This window comes from Molossus molossus, unplaced genomic scaffold (genome assembly GCF_014108415.1).
Source record: "Molossus molossus isolate mMolMol1 unplaced genomic scaffold, mMolMol1.p scaffold_m16_p_4, whole genome shotgun sequence".
NCBI classification, from domain to species: Eukaryota; Metazoa; Chordata; class Mammalia; order Chiroptera; family Molossidae; genus Molossus; species Molossus molossus.
In genome coordinates, this window is record NW_023425377.1 from 55674528 (window position 1) to 55693222 (window position 18695).

The 18695-nt window shown below is 36.3% G+C and overlaps 1 pseudogene; it reads right to left on the reverse strand.

Annotated features, from left to right (window-relative positions):
* Positions 1–4743: 4743 nt before the first annotated feature.
* Positions 4744–8319, reverse strand: LOC118643785 (annotated as a pseudogene).
* Between the last annotated feature and the right edge of the window lie 10376 nt (positions 8320–18695).

Consider the following 18695-nt stretch of genomic DNA (forward strand, 5'->3'; position numbering starts at 1 on the left):
CCTGCACCCTGCAGGTCCCACAGGCGGGAAGCTGTATTTCACCAGTCTCTTCAGGGCTCTCGCTTTCCACTGCTCTTGAGAGCTGCTGGACCACACAAGGCCTCTATGGAGCCCCAGTTCCCCCTGCTGGCAGTTGTAGAGTGCTGTTGCCCCATGGGGCTCAACTCATGCTCAGCTTTTGCTTTAGTTTTGGGGGATGTGTTTTAGCTGCTGGTCTGTGCTTTTGTTGTCTGGGAATAAATGTCTGCTTTCCAGCCTCTGTTGCTAGGGGTATATCTGGACTCTGATCAGGCTGCTACTGTTGGGGATGGTGCTGGGCTCCTGGGTATCTGCAGCTTCTGCAACAGGTACCTTGGGAGCTCCACTAGTGTGCACTGGTCTGTGTTGACACAGAGTGTCCACTGGTTTGATGGTGCCAGGTGCACAGGTGGGCTCCAGTTGCGGGGCCCTAGCTGTTCCAGCTGCCTGCCTCCTCCCAGAGAAGACCTGGGATCTTCCAAAATGGTGGGACCTCCCTGTGGTGCAGGGAGAAGAGCCCTCAAGAGCCACTTACCATGGTAGCTGACTGCTCTAGTCCACAGCACAGGAACCTTCTGCTCTGCGTCTATGCACTGCAGGATTTGGTCATCCACCTTCATGTCCACTCACACTCTCTCACACACTAGTTCATTCTCTCACACACAACCTCCCTTTGGTCCTGCCATCCACCATCTTCCCTCTGCCAGATTTTTTTTTTTAAATAAAAAATGAGTGCTGGATTTTGACAAATGCTTTTTAAGCATCTATTCATATGATCATATGATTTTTATCTTTTATTTTGTTTATGTGGTGTATCACATTTACTGATTTGAGAATATTGAACCAGCCTTGCATTTCTGGGATAAATCCCACTTGGTCATCATGTATTTTTTAATACATCTGATTTTCTGAAATTTTGTTGAGGATTTTGGTGTCTAAGTTCATCAAGAATATTGACCTGTAATTTTTTTTTTTTTTTTTTTGGAGTGTCTTTACCTGGTTTGGGGTTACAATTATGGTGACCTTTTAAAGAGCTTGGAAGTCATTTTTCCTCTTGTATTTTTCTAAATAGCTTGAGGAGAAAAGTGTTAGTTTTTTGCATGTTGAGTAAACCCCCCTGTGAAGCAGTCCAGACCATGACTTTTATTTGCTGGGACTTTATTGATTACTTCTTCTATTTCCATAGTTTTTATTCGTCTGTTCAGGTTTTTTGACTCTTCCCAGTAAAGTTTTGGAAAACTATATGATTCTAGGAATTTGTCCTTTTCTCCTAGGTTGTCAAATTTGTTGGCATATAATTGTTTATAGTAATTTCTTCCAGTCCTTTGTATTTCTGTGGTGTAGTTGTTATTTCACCTCTTTCATTTCTGATTTTATTAATTTGAGACCTCTGTCATTTTTTCTTGATAAGTTTGGCTAACAGTTGATCAATATTGTTTATGTTTTCAAGACCCAGTTCTTGGTTTCATTGATCTTTTTTTTCCAGCCTTTTTTTTAAACTTCTATGTCATTTATTTCTGCTCTGATCTTTTTTATTGCTTCTATTCCTTATATTTCTCATAAACAAAAATATAAGTGTGAATAAAATTTTTTTTTTATCCTCACCCGAGGACATTTTTTTGTTTTATGTTCAAATAGAGTGGGAAGGAAAGAGAGGAAGAGAAAGAGAGAAACATTGATATGAAAGGGACACATTGAGTGGTTGCCACCCACATGACCCAACCAGGGCCAGGGACAAACTGCAACCGAGGTACATGCCCTAAGCGGGAACTGAACCCAGGTCTCTCTGGACCACAGGTAATGCTCTAACCACTGAGCCAAACTAGCCAAGGCATGGATAAAAAATTTAATTAGATTTTTTTAAGCATTTTTGGCAAGAATACATCACAGATGATCATGTGTGCATCAGGAGTCATATAATGTCAGGTTGTTTCACCAGTAATGAAACTCAGTTTGACAGCCAGTTCTCTCCATTACAAAGGCATACATTTCCTTTGCAATCAGTATCTGTGATCTTTTGACACCATGTAAATAATGTTCCTTAATTTTTTTCTAATATGTTTTACCATCCAATAAATGTGCCTGATTTAACTGCATTAAGTGTTGGACAATGGTGATATTTCTAAATCTATCATTCCATGTACAGTTAAAAGGTGGCATTCCTCAAATAAATTTATACAGAGCTTTTCCTTCTTTATTTTTAATGAGGTTATTTATTTTTACTTATCATGTTATAACCAATTACACTAATTGTTACTTTTGATGTTTAACTTGTCCTAAATTTAACCAGTGGAATGTGCATTCAAGTTGGTTCCTGTGTCCTTCTGACATTATCCCATTACGTTTGAGTGCTCCTTTTTTTATTGTTTTGTTTTATAAAAAGGTATTCCAGGAACATCTTACACTGTTCCTGCTACAAATTTGGAATTATCCATTACTCCAAAGATCCTTGGTTCCTTTTAGTGGGGAATGGCATCTATACACCAAAAATGGTCATTGCTATTGGGTATCCAAACATGTTTTTATATAGAATATATTGCAAATTACTCTGCACAGTGTTAAATACTGAGGTCTTTTTAGAAGCTTCCTTCCCCTTATTTGTACTTAAATACATAAAAAGATTATTTCTGCTCTGGCCAGTTTGGCTCAGCAGTTACAGCATCAACCTACAGTCCAGAGAGACCCAGATTCGGTTCCCACTAGGGGCATGTACCTCGGTTGCAGTTTGTCCCTAGCCCTGGTTGGGTCGTGAGGGTGGCAGCCACTCGATGTGTCCCTTTCACGTCCATGTTTTTTTCTCTCTCTCTCTTTTCCTTTCTCTCCCTCCCACTCTATCTGAACAAAAAATGGAAAAATGTCCTCGAGTGAGGATAAAAATAAAATAAATAAAAAGATTATTTCTAATGAGCTTAGACAAGTCAAGAAATAAAATATACATATATCACTTCAGACAAAAGAATTCCTGAAAGGTATGCAACAAAAACAGACAGACAATCTTGTATGTGAAACCCCCAAAAGCAATTTTACCATCTGGACCTCAGCTGGGTTTGAGGACTTATGTAGTTATAAAAGCATGTATAATTAGGGGCACATAATAAAAAGTATGAACATGATTTTAAGTCACTTATTAAGATTACAGTGAGAGGAACCATATCAAACATAAAAACAAAACAGATTAAATTATTGCAATTATGCTTGAACAGTTTACAAAACAAATAATACTCTTGGGACTTGAGGTTGGAAATGAATGTATAGCTAACACAGAAAACCAGAGTGGGAGACCTGCATTAGTCTTGACTTTGCCCAATGGCTCAATTTTTTTCATTAGTAAAATAAACTAATTTAAAATATTTCCTGGCTTTAATAAGCTACCAGATGTATAGTCATATTCTGCAAGATAAATCTTTGCAACTGATAAAAGTACCTGCATAAGTCTCTGTCCTTTCCCCAGTTTACTCCACCTTCTACAGGTCTGTAAAAAGACTCGATTAAGCAATGCAGAATCATATCAAATTTAGAAATAATGTATTAAAGGAAATGGAAGAAAGACTCCATTTGGGCAAAATTTTAATTTGAAAAACTAAATTCTAATAAAACCACATTTTGAAAATCATCAAAGACTTTTGAAAAAAAAATGCATATATTCCAAAACTCTGTGTGTGTGTGTGTGTGTGTGTGTAACTTGCTGGTAAGACAATTCATAAAAATTGAGCTTATTTCCATGTGAAAATTTGAATTTAAAACATTTTTTTATCTTTACTTTCTCTTTATAAAAAGAACACATTCTATGTTTCCCTGCCATTTAAAAAAATAAGGTCTAATATTTATATTAGTAACTCAATGACTGTTTTCAAAAGAAAATGTATATTGTAGCTTACTCTTAAAAAAATAATGAAGTCTAAAGAAAGAAACAAAATTTATATTCCATTATTTTCAAGGTTTTTCTTTAAGTTTGGCTTTTACATTTTTTTCTATGCATTTAACATTTTTAAATGTTTGTATAGATCTTGAGTTTAATGGTTCTTTTTAAAATCTTTGATTGCTCTTAGAGAGAGGGAGGGAGGAAAAGGGAGAGAGGGGGAGGGGAGGGGAGGGGAGGGGAGGGGAGGGGAGGGGAGGGGAGGGGAGGGGAGGGGAGGGGAGGGGAGGGGAGGGGAGGGGAGGGGAGGGGAGGGGAGGGGAGGGGAGGGGAGGGGAGGAGAGGAGAGGAGAGGAGAGGAGAGGAGAGGAGAGGAGAGGAGAGGAGAGGAGAGGAGAGGAGAGGAGAGGAGAGGAGAGGAGAGGAGAGGAGAGGAGAGGAGAGGAGAGGAGAGGAGAGGAGAGGAGAGGAGAGGAACACTGATCAGTTGCCTCCCACATGTGCCCTGACCAGGGATTAAAACTGCAACCTGGGTATGTTCCCCAACTGGAAATTGAACCCATCACCTTTTGGTGTATGGGATGATACTCCAACCATCTGAACCATATTGGCCAGAATGAGTTTAATGGTTTTTAAAATTTGGTAAGTCAGTGCTTTCATATTTTCATTGATCAATTTTATCACTACTTAGTAGTAACTAGCATATTTTCTCCAAAAGTAAAAAAATCTTACTATATCAGGAGTTTGTGCTTTATTTATTATTCTCCTGATTATTTCCCAATGAGAAGTCTAGAATTATTTGAGACAAATTTAATCTCACAGGGCGTATCTTCTTTAAGAAATCTCTGACCCCACATTCCTTCCATTTATAGTTTTTCTTTATTGTGAACTTATTTGCATCTACAAAGGTTTGACCTGTTACCTGCAAGCTTTCCCACATTCCATGCATTTATAGAGTTTCTCTCCAGTATTAATTCTCTGATGTTCAGTTAGCAATGAATATTGGCTGAAAGGTTTTCTACGATAGGGTTTCTCTCCAGTACGAATTCTCTGATGTCTATAAAGGTTGGATTTGTACCCAAAAGCTTTTCCACATTCTCCACATGTATAAAGTTTCTCCCCAGTATAAATTTTATGATGTTCATTAAAGGATGAATACTGGTTGAAAATTTTCCCACATTGATAGAGTTTCTGAGCAGTATGAATTCACTGATGTTCAACAAGAGTTGAGATGTGTGTGAAAGTTCTTCCACATTTCAAACATTTATACAGTTGTTATCCAGTATGAAGCCTCTGATGTTCAGCCAGGTATGTATGCTGGCTGTAGCTTTTCCTAACCTGTATAGATTCTGTGAGGTCTACAAAGTTTTTCTCTACAGCTAGAAGGCCTTCTCACACTCACCACATTTACAGAGTTTCTTTCCAGTATTAATTCTCTGATGTACTGTGAGGGTTGAACACTGGCTAAAGGCTTTACCACATTTCTTACATTGATAGGATTTCTATTCAATATGCACTATCAGATGCACTATCAGCTGGTAAATGCTTTCTCAGATCCATTACATTTGTAGGTTTCTCTCCAGTATGGATTCTCTGGTGTTTAATAAGATGAAAATTCTGACTTAAGCTTTTTCCATATGCATTGCAGATATGAAGTTTTTCTCCAGAATAAGTTTGGAAGCATTTCACTACATCAAAATCCTGTTTAAAATCTTTCCCCAAAGTATAATACATACTGGGTGTCCTTTCTATTGGAATACTCTGTTATGTAACAAGAACTGTAGTTATAAATAAGTGTTTCTCTAATTTAAGACTTATATGGTTTCCATCACCACAGATGGTTTTCTTTTCTTCAATATGTTTCCATTGATTTTTTTAGAGAGAGAAAGATAGAAACATCAATGTGAAAGAGAAACATCGATTAACTGCCTGCTGTACCACCCCATCCCCAGCCCCAGGATCCAGCCTGAACCTAAGCATGTGTCCTCACTGGGAATCAAACTGGGACTTCTGAGTCCATGGGATGATGCTCAATCAACAGAGCCACACCAGCCAGGCCAAATGGTTTCCTTGTGTGAAGATACCATTTGCCTAAAAGTTTACTTCTGTTGTTTCTGTTTCTATTCTGCTCTCAAATTCCAAAGCTTCTCCAATGCCCCAGTGAGCAAACAGTGAATTTTTTCTTTATTATTCCCTGAAATGTTTCTATTATTAAAATGTCCTGTATGAGAGGCAATGCTTCTATTTCAGACCAAGTCTTAAAATTGGGAATGAATCAGAAGAATTAATGCTTATTCTCCTTGAAGAGGCAAATACACATTAGTGGGACACTATAACTTATCATAATACATATGAAAGAGGTTTGATACCATCTGATCTCAAATATGGACTTTAATGTGGAGAAAAACAGGATGGAATAAAAAAAGATTAATAGATTCGGGAAAATACTAGATGAATTAACACTGAAAATTAAGAGATCACAACTTGAGAGAAAGTAAAGATAGATATTACTGGTTGAGAAGGTGTGAGGATACAGAAAACTGACAAGCTCAAGTTGATTACTATAGGACACTTCTTGTTATCTTTATTTCTTACTCTGACTATGCTAGGTATGAGGCAGATAATTTATCTTTACTTTCTCATTTCTACTCACATGTTGCTTTTATTACATTTTCCTTCATGCTTCCATTGACACTCTACACAAAATAAATTTTAAATATTTGCAATGTTTTTCTTAAATTTGTGATTTTGTATGTGAATAATTTCATACCAGTCTGTGAAAAGGAAAACAGTCTATTGAAAAGAATAAGTTCAGGTTTTAAAACCTTTAATAGCCCTGAAGCATGACTGTGTTGATGATATCTGATCTAAGTTCAAGATGCTAATTATAAAAAAGAAAAAAATATGGAGTAAATCAGCCATGTGCCACAATATATGTCTTATCATTGGAAAAATAACAACTGTTTTCATACTATCCTTCCCCGTTTCTATGTGATCATGAAGATAAATAGGCATATTCATTTATTCTAATAAGCTACAACCAGATGATTGAACTCTTTGTAGGAATCTTTTGAAACTAATAAAAGTCAGTGTGTCCTAATGTTCTGAAATATGCCAAAACCCCAAGCTCAGATCTGATTGTTAGTTAAAATATTTAGCTTCAGCTGATTCTAAGGAGCTCTGCATTAAAACCTGTTTTTCTTTCATCAATCCATAATTGAAAATAGATTAAAATTAGATCATTGTAATTAGCTAGCTGTGTGTTCTTAAATAAACGATAAAACTTAAAATATAATATAATTGGTTTATTTATGCTTTGAAAATCTATACAATTTATTGAAGTTAAATAGGAAGAGAAACAGAAAATACAGGCAATAAATCTGTAGAAAAACATATATTTGTCTTATATATCTTTGGAAAACTCAGCAGTTTGGATTTTCAAGAGTCAACCAGGGTCCCTTCTCTCCTTTTATCCTTTGCCACAATATGGCCTTCCCAGTGTATCCACAAACTTATCCCTACAATTCTGACCCCATTTTTTCACAGAAACATAATTATTTAAGCCAAAATTCACTATCTCTTTCTTAAACTTTCAAAACATATTTTATTTACACACTCTATCACTTAACTTCATATATAAAGTATGCAAATAAATATTCAAGTATTTGTTCAAGGAGAACAGTGGATATGTCGTGATTTTTCTTAATTCCTTATTGTGTACAAGACAAGATGCAATCAAAATGTCTGAAGTAAAATAATTAATAATAGGGCCTGCAGTCATTGGACTTTGAGGCTCTGAGGAAAGAAATATGAAGACTGTTGCCTGGGTTCCTGAGCTGAGGTGCTAACCCATGCTGATGAAAGCATTTTCTACAGGCAGAGTTTTCCCATCAAAGCAGCTATAGCCAAGGGGTAGGAAGCAACTGCCCTACCCATTGGAATTTCACCCTAACTGCCCAAAAAAGTTTTCACTTAGCTTAGAGCTGCAACCTCAGACTCATTAACTGTTAGAAACTACCAGCCAGCCTGCAGGCAGGGACAGGTCTATGGGTGCCATATGCCTTGAGCTTGGCTCCCAGTTGTAAGGTTTTGTAGCTCTGAAGGTTTTGAGCTAAGAAGATGGCTGCCTAGGTCTTTGTGCTGAGTCATTAATCAAGCTACAGAAACCATCTTTCTCAGGCACAGTTTTCCTCTCAAAGCAGCTTTAGCCAAGAAGGAAGTAATTGCTTACTCACTGGAAATACTCTCAACCTGCCTACTGGGGATGGCGGGGGGGGGGGGGGGGGGGGCGGGATGGAGAGCTTAGATTGAGCTGAGGACTACAATCTAAAGCTCATTAAGTGACTGGAAATAACAGTCAGCCTGAAGACAGAAGTGAATCTCTGGAATATCTGAATATTTGCCAGGCCTGCAACATTACCTGGGAGAGTAAGACTAGACATTGGTGTTCAGCTTGATCCCTTCCATACATATCTAAACCCAGCAGATGGCGCCACAATCTGCAGAACATTATAGTCCACAGGTAGCTTTTGGAAACCTCCAAACCCTGCTGAGACAGCCAAAAATGGTGAATAAAAGAAACAAGTCACAAATGAAAGAACAGGAGAATTTTGAAAAGAGCTAAATGAAATGGAGATATGCAAGTTATGAGATACAGAGTTCAGAGTAGTTATTATAATGATGCTTAACAGCATAAGAAAAAATATAGAAACAATGAAAAATGACCAATCAGAAATCAAGAATGAAATAGCAGAAATAAAGAACACATTGGAATGAATAACCAGCAGGTTAGAGGAAGCTGAAGATCAGGTCAGTGAAATAGAAGACAGGGTAGAAAAACTCAATCAGAGAACCAAAAAACAAACAAACAAATAAAAAAAAAATTAAAAAAACGAAAACAGTTTAAGAGAGCTGTGGGACAACACGAAATGTAACAATATCTGCATCATAGGAGTACCAGAGGAAGAAGAAGGAGCAAAGGTTAGAGAATATATTTGGAGCCCTGGCCGGTTTGGCTCAGCAGTTAGAGCATCGACCTGCGGTACAGAGAGAATATATTTGGAGAAATTATGACAGAAAACTTCCCTAACTTGGTGAAGAAAAAAGGCATAAGAGTTCAGAAAGCACAGAGAGCCCCAAGTAAGACAAACCCAAAGAGACCCACACAACACACATCATAATTAAAATGCAAAAAATTAAAGACAAAGAAAGAACCTTAAGGGCAGCCAAGAAAAAAGCAACAGGTTACCTACAAAGGAACCCCCATAAGGCTATCAGCTGATTTCTCAACAGAAACACTAAAGGCCAGAAAGGAATGGCATGAAGTAATCAAGGTAATGAAAAACAAGGATCAGAATCCAATATAACTCTATCTAGCAAGGCTATCATTCAAAACAGAAGGTGAAATAAAGAGATTCACAGACAAAATTTAAAAAGACTAAGGGAATATATTAGCCAGCACTGCAAGAAATGTTAAAAGAACTGCTCTAATAAGCAAAATAAGCATACTGAGTAAAAATGGCCTTAAATAAGTACCTATCAATAATAACTTTAAATGTAAATGGAGTAAATGCTCCAATAAAAAGAAACAAAGTAGTGGAATGGATAAGATAGCATAACTCATATGTGTGCTGTATACAAAAGATCCACTACAGAAAAAAAGACTCACAAAGGATGAAAGTAAAGGGATAGAAAAAGTTTTCCAAGCAAATGGAAATGAAAACAAAACTGGGGTAGCAATACTCGTGTCTGATAAAATAGACTTCAAAATGAAGGCCATAACAAGAGGAAAGAAGGCCACTACATAACATTAAAGACATCAATTCAACAAGGAAATATAACCTTGGAAAACATATATGCGCCCAGTATAGTAGCACCAAAATTATATTTAAAAACTTATAAAGGACTTCAAGGGAGAGACTGACAGCAATAAAATGATAGTAGGGTACTTCAACACCCTACTGACATCACTTGAATAGATCTTCTAGATAAAAAGTTAACAAGAAAACAGAGACCCTAAAAAACAGAGTAGATCATATGGATTTAATTGATATTTAAAAAGAATTACACCCCAAAACTAGAGAATATACATTCATCTCAAGTGCACATGAGACATTCTCAAAGACAGACCAAATATTAGGACACAAACTACATTTCTACACGCTCAAGAGGATTCAAAACATATCAAGCATTTCCTCAGACCACAATAACATAAAACTAGAAATTAATTACAATAAAAACACTAAAAAACATGAAGGCTAAATAGCATGCTATTAAACAACGAATGGGTTACCAGTGAGATCAAGAGAGAAATAAATAAAACTTCCTGTAAACTAATGAAAATGAACGCACAACACAAAATCTATGGGATGAAGTGAAAGCACTATGAGAGGGTACTTCATAGCATTACAGGCTTACCTTAAGTAACAAGAAAAATTTCTAATAAACTAGCTAACCCTACAACATAAAGAATTAGAAAGTGAACAAAAAGAAAAACCCAGACTAAACAAAAGGAAAAAAATAATAAAGGTCAGAGTGGAAATAAATATAAAGATTAAAAAAAAAAGTACAGAAGATAAATGAAACCAACAGCTGGTTCTTTACGATTGATGAACCTATAGCCAGTCTCACCAAGAAACAGAGAAGACCCAAACGAATAAAATAAAATTAAGTTTAAATTAAATTAAATAATGAATAAAATAAAATGATAAATAAAATTTAAAAAAGAGAGAGAAGTAACAACTGACACCACAGAAATACAAAGAAGTGTTAGAAAACACAATGCACAATTACACACCAACAAATTCAACAACCTAAGTGAAATGGACAAATTCATAGAATCATACATCTTCAAAAACTGAACTGGGAAGAGTCAAAAAACCTGAACAGACCAATCACAATTAAGTATATTGAAGAAGTCATCAATACACTCCCAGCAAATAAAAGCCCAGGCCTAGATTGCTTCACAGGGGTGTTTTACCAAACATTCAAAGAAGAACTAACAACTACTCTCCTCATATAATTCCAAAATATACAAGAGGAAAGAAGACTTCCAAAGCTCTTTTTGTGAGGCCAGCATAATTCTATTCCAAAACCAGATAAACTAAAAGAAAGAAAATTACACCCTTGTTGGTGTGGCTCAGTGAACTTAACATCATCACACAGACAGAGATCTTGGTTCAATTCCCAGTCAGAGCACACACCCAGGTGTGGGCTCAATCTCCAGTAGAGGAAAAGCAGGAGGCAGCCAATTGATGTCTCTCTCTCACATTGATGTTTCTAACTCTCTCTCCCTTTATTAAATCAATAAAAATCAATAAAAACATATTTTTTAAAAAAGGAAAGGATAAGAAAATTGCACACCAATATCCTTGATGAACACTGATGCCAAAATCCTGAATAAAATACTAGCAAACTGGATACAGCAATATATTAAAAAATTATTCACCACAACCTACTAGGATTTATCCAAGGGATGCAAGGCTAGTACAATATTTGCAAATCAATAAATGTGATACAACACATAAACAAAATGACAGGTAAAAATCATATGATCATATGAATACATGATGAAAAAGCATTTGACAAAGTCCAGCACCCATTTTTTATTTTAAAAAAATTTTCAGCAAAGTAGGAATAAAAGGATCATACCTCAACATAAAAGTAGCCATATATGACAAATCTACACTAACATCATACTCAATGGGCAGAACTAAAAAAATTTCCCTTGACAATGGGAATAAGACAGGGATGTCCATTTTTGCCACTCTTATTCAACATAGTACTAGAAGGCTTAGCCACAGCTATCAGACAAGAAGAAAAAATAAAAGGCATCAAAATTGTAAAGAAGGAAGCGAAACTATAATTGTGCACACAAGACAAGATACTGTACATAGAAAACCCTACAGACTCCATCAAAAATCTGATATATTTAATAAACAAATTTGGCAAGGTAGCAGGATACAAAATTAACATCAAGAAATCGATGGCATTCTTATACACCAATAATAAACTCACAGAAAGAGAAACTAAAAAAACATCCCATTTACCATTGTGGCAAAAAAAAAAAAAATGAAATACAACCTGAGTCTCATTAAATAATTGCGACTACAGTGATACCTCAGTTCTCGAACGCCTCAGATTTCGACCAAATCGGTATTCGACCAGGAGATTCGAGAAACTTTTGTCTTGGAATCCGAACAAATATTTGGAACTCGAACTTCCGAGATGAGCCGAGTTGAGCCGAATGGTGTTCATTCGGCCAGCGCACCTTGCTTGCGTCATCAGTGTGAGTGCAGAGAGAGAGTCACGCTTTGTGGAGAGAGTCACGCTTTACACTGAATTTAACCATTAGACGTACTGTACACTTTTATTTCTTATTGAGACTTATGTTTTTCTACATATTATATACAAATTAGGCCAGTAAATAGGCATTTTCTGGGGCTTGGAACGAATTAATCCAGTTTCCATTATTTCCTATTGGGTTTCATTGCTTCGGTTCTCGAACAATTTGGTTCTCGACTGTCCTCCTGGAACGAATTATGTTCGAGAACCGAGGTATCACTGTAATAGGCTGCAGGCAAAAACTCTAGGATATCTGAATCTTTGCTTGGCCTGCAACTCTACCAAGACTAAATATTGGTGTTTAATGTGGTCCCATCCAGACTCATCCAAACACAGTAGAGACAACCATAATCAGTAGAACACTGACACCCACAGAGTAAATTTGGCAGTCTCCAAAACCCACTGAGACAGCCAAAATGCTGCAACAAAGAAACAAATACAAAATAAAAGAACAAGAGAATTCTACAGAAAAAGAGATAAAATGGAATTAAGCAAGTTATAAGGGTAGAGTTCAAGATAATAATTAACAGATGAGTAAAGCTATAGTAACAATGAAAATAAACCAATTAGATATGAAAAACTAACAAGCAAAAATGAAGAGTAACATAGCATAAATAAAGAACAGTGGGGGGGAAAAACCCAGGATAATAGAGGGAGCTGAGGACTGGATCAGTGAATTAGAAAACAGTGTAGAAAAAATCACCCAGTCAGAGAACCAAAAAAATAAAAATAAAAAAAAAATTAAAAAACAGGAGGACAGATTCCAAAATGGCAGATGACTGAATGGACCAAAGTGGAATTATAACTAAATTAAGACAAATCATTAGGAAAAAGCAACAGTAAAGCAGTTGGAGAGGACACATATAACCAGGGACAGAAAAAAGAACACAACATTGAGCCTGGTAGGTCTGTGGAGGTGTGAGAGGGCAGGCTGGGAGCCCACAGGAAGTAACTGTTTTAACTGTGGGCAGCTCCATGGGGCTTGAAATCCCAAGTTGGCTCCACAGTGCAGAGGACCAGGACAGAGCACTAAATTAGCTACAGCCACCCATCTTAGGTTCCAGCAGAGGGAGGGTGAACTGAACTGGAACTGTGAAGAACACTCGGGATTTGGAGGATGCTCAGAGTTTTTGCTGAGTCATGGCCACAAAGAACAATGACCATCTTGCTCAGGGAGATCTGGGGCAAAACAGCAGCTGCTCCCTTGAAGATTTGACCCCACTAACCCAGGCCAGAGTAATGCAAATCGAGGCTCATTAACAACAAACATCTGCCCAATCCTATGGAAATCCTCTTACACTGAACACCTGAGAAAGTTTTTCATTCAGTTGAGGACCAAAACCCAAGGCTCATCATGTAACTGAAAATAATAACCTCCAGGAAAAAACCTAGAAGATAACTGAACCTTTCCTGGGCCTGCAGAACCACCCAGAAAAATAAGACTTGACACTGCTGTTGAATGTGGGTCCCCCCACACTTATTCAACCCAGTAGAGGGAACAACAAACTGAAGAACACCAACACCCACAGAAAAAATTTGAATGCTCTAAAACCCACTGAGATAGCCAAAATGGTGAAACAAAAAAACAAATCCCAAATGAAAACATAAGAGAACTCTACTGAAGATAAGATAAATGAAATGTAGTTAAGTAAGTTATCAGAGGTAGAGTTTACAGCCATGATTTTGAGGAAGCTCAACAGCATGAGTAAGAACATCAACACCATCAGTAAAGATGTAGAAACATTGAAAACCAACAAAGTGGAAATGAAGAATGACATAGCAGAAATAAAGAACACATTGGAAGGACTAACCAGCAGAGTAGAGAAAGCTGAGGACCGGATCAGTGAATTAGAAGACAGGGTAGAAAAAAATCAACCAATCTGAAAACCAAAATGAAAAAACAATTTAAAAACAGGAAGACAGATTAAGAGAACTGTAGAACAATGGGAAACGTAACAACATTCACATCATAGGAGTTCCAGAAGAAGAAAAAAAATGAGCAAGGGTTAGAGAATATATTTGAAGAAATGGTGACAGAAAATTCCCTAACTTGGTGAAGGAACAATGCATTCAAGTTCAAGAAGCACAAAGAGCCCCAAGTAAAAAGAACCTAAACAGGACCACACCAAGACACATAGTAATTAAAATGCCAAAAATTCAAGACAAAGAAAGAATCCTAAAGACAACAAGGAGATGAGCAACAGGTTACCTTCAAAAGAACCCCCATAAAGCTATCAGCTGATTTCTCAACAAAAACACCAGAGTCCAGAAGGGAATGGCATAAAGTAAACAATGTCATAAAAACCAAGAATCTGAATCCAAGACTATTTTATCCACAAAACTAACATTCAAAATGAAAGATAAAATAGAGAGCTTCCAAGACCAAAAAACAAAAGGCTAAGAAAATAAATTAGCACCAAACCTGCACTGCAAGAAATGTTAAAAGGACTGCTATAATTAGCAGGACAAATAGGAAGAAAAATATAACCATAATAATAAAAAATGGCAATAAATAAGAACAAATCAATAATATTAAAGGAAAATGGATTGAACACTCTGATTAAACGACACCAAACAGCTGATTAGATAACAAAGCATGACTCATATATATGTTGTTTACAAGAGACCCACCTCAGAACAACAGACTCACATAGATTGAAAGTGAAGGGATGGGGAAAAAAACCTTCCAAGCAAACAAACAAACCAAAAAAAGCTGGGGTAGCAATACTGATATCTGATAAAATAGATTTCAAAATGAAGGCCATAAATACAGACAAAGAAGGCCACTACATAATATTGAAAGGATCTATCCAACAGGAAGATATAACCTTGGTAAACATATATGCATCCTATATAGGAGCAACAAAATATATTAAAAATCTTCTGCAGGACTTCAAATGAGAAATTGACAGCAATATAATCATAGCAGGGGATTTCAACACCCCACTGACATCACTGGATAAATCCTCTAGACAAACAATTAACAAGAAAACACTAAATGAAGTGCTAGATCAAATGGATTTCATAGATCTCTACAGAGAACTATACCCCAAAACTGCAGGATTCACATTCTTCTCAAGTATACATGGGACATTCTCAAAAACAGACTGCATGTTAGGACATAAACTAAGTCTCTACAAGTTCAAGAAGACTGAAATCATTTCAAGCCTCTTCTCAGATCACAATGACATGAAACTAGAAACCAATTGCAACAAGAACACGCAAAGACACTTGAACACGTGGAACTAAATAGCATGTTATTAAACAATGAATGGGTTACTGAGGAGACCAAAAAAAATTTTTTTTAATTCCTCTAAATCAATGAAAATGAACACACAACAACACAAAATCTACGGGATACAGCAAAAGCAGTTCTGAGAAGAAAGTGCATAGCACTAGAGGCCTACCTCAGGAAACATGAAAAATTTCTAGTTGACTATCTAACCTCACAATGGAAAGAACTAGAAAACAAACACAAAGAAAACCCCACAGCAAGTAGAAAGAAGAAAATAGTAAAGGTCAGCAAAGAAATTAACAACATAGAACACCCCCACACACACCAAAAAAAAAGTTCAAAAATCAATGAAACAAATAGTTGGTTCTTTGAAAAGATAAACAAGATTGATGGACCCTTAGCTAGACTCACCAAGAAACAAAGAGAGAACTCAAATACACAAAATCAGAAACAAAAGAGGAGAAGTAACAACTGACAGCACAAAAATACAAAGGATTGTTAATAAATGCTATGAACGGCAACAAATTGGACAATCTAAGCAAAATGGACAAATTTCTAGAAAAACGTAGTCTCCCAAAACTGAACCAGAAAGAGATAGAAAACTTCAACAGACCAATAACAATTAAGAAAACTGAAGATATAATCAAGACTCTCTCAACAAACAAAAGCCCAGGACTGAAAAGCTTGACAGGGGAGTTCTACCGAACATTAAAAAATGAACTAACACCCATTCTCCCCAAACTATTCCAAAAATTCAAGAAAAATAAAAATTTCCAAATGCGTTTTATGAGGCCAGCATGATTCTAATTTCAAAACAAGACAAAGATGTTACAAAAAAAAAATAAAAAAACTACAGGCCAAAATCCCTGATGAACATAAAGGCCAAAATCCTGAAAAAATACTAGCAAATGAGATACAGCAATACATTAAAAGAGTTATTCACCATGACCATGTGGGATTTATCCCAGGGATGCTAGGATGGTACAATATACGCAAATCAATAAATGTGATACAGCACATAAACAAAGTGAAAGATAAGAACCATATGATCCTATCAATAGACTGAAAAAGCATTAGACAAAATCCAGCATCCATTTGTGATAAAAACCCTCAGCAATGTGGGAGTAGAGAGATCATATATGAAAAACTTACAGCCAACATAATACTCAATGGGAAAAAACTAAAAGCATTTCCCTTAAGAACAGGAACAAGACAAAGATGCCCACTTTCGCCACTTTTATTTACCATAGTACTAAAGTCTTAGCCACAGCAATCAGACATGAAAAAATAAATAAATAAAAGGGATCCAAATTAGAAAGGAGGAAGTGAAACTGTCATTATTCGCTGATGACATATTATTATACATTGAAAACACTAAAGATTCCATCAAAAATCTGCTATATTTAATAAACAAATTTGGCAAGGTAGCAGGATACAAAATTAACATCAAGAAATCAATGACATTCTTATACACCAATAATTAACTCACAGGAAGAGAAACTTTTAAAAAATCCCATTTACCCCTGTGGCAAAAAAAAACAACAAACCTAGGAATAAACTTAACCAAAGAAGTAAAGGACCCATTTGCAGAAAACTACAGAACATTGAAAAAAGAAATAGAGGAAGATATAAAAAAGTTGAAGCACATACCATGTTCATGGATTGGAAGAATTAACATCATTAAAATGTCCATACTACCCAAAGCAATCTTTAATGCAATCCCCATCAAAATACCAATGACATATTTCACAAAACTAGAATGCTCAAAAGGTCATATGAAACCAAAAAAGACCCCGAATACCCACATAAATCTTGAAAAAGGACAAAGTATGTGGGCTCACAATACCGGATATCAGGTTATACTACAAAGCCATTGTAATCAAAACAGCCTGGTACTGGCACAACAACAGGCATACAGATTAATGGAACAGAACAGAGAACCCAGAAATTGACCTAAGACATTATGGTCAATTAATATTTGACAAAGAAGGCAAGAGCACACAATGAAGTAAAGACAGACTCTTTAATAAATGGTGTTGGAAAAATTGGACAGCTACATGCAAAAACATGAAACTAAACCATCAACTTATACCATACACAAGAATAAACTCAAAATGGATTAAAGACTTAAATGTGATGCATGAATTCATAAAAGTCCTGGAAGAAAATGTAGGCAACAAAATTTCAGACATCATATGCAGCAGAATTTTCACTGACACATCACCTAAGGCAATAGAAACAGGAAAAAATGAACACACTGGACTACATCAAACTAAAAAGCTTCTGCACAGCAAAAGAAACAACCATCAAAATGGAAAGGCAATCCACCGTATGGGAGAGCATAATTGCCAATGATACATCAGATAAGGGGTTAATTTTCAAAATATATAGATTACTCATACAACTCAACAAAAGGAAAATAAAGAACCCAATTAAAAAATGGGCAGAGGACCTAAATACACACCTCTCCAAAAAGGACATACAAATGGCCAAGAGATATATGAAGAAATGCTCAACATCACTAATCATCAGAGAGATGCAAATTAAAACTACTGTGAGATATCACCTGCCAGAATAGCTGCCATCAAAAATCATCAAACAACAAGTGCTGGTGAGGGTGAGGAGAAAAGGGAACTCTAGTACACTACTAGTGGGAATGTAGACTAGTGCAACCACTATGGAAAACAATATGGTGTTTTCACAAAAAATTAAAAATTGATCTGCCTTTTGACCCAGTGATCCCACTTCTAGGAATATATCCTAAGAAGCCTGAAACACCAATCAGAAAGACTATTATGTACCCATATGTTCATAGCAGCACTATTTACGGTTGCTAAGATCTGGAAACAGCCCAATTGTCCATCAATAGATGAGTGGATAAAAAAGCTGTGGTACATATATACAATAGAATACTATGCAACTATAAGGAAAAGAGATCTCTTATCCTTTGATATGACGTGAAGAGAACTCCAGAGTATCATGCTAAGCAAAATAAGCCAATCAGGAAAACACAAATACCACATGATCTCACTTATTTGTGGAATATAATGAACAGGGTGGGCTGATAAACAAAAGAGACCTAGAGACAAAGAAAGGAGTATGGTTCAGACTGACAAACTTCAGAGTAGGGGGATGGAAGGAATGGATGAGATAAACCAAAGAACTTATATACATGTATGCATGACCATTGGACATAGACAACAATGTTGGGGGGGGGGGGATTGGGGGCCAACATGGGGA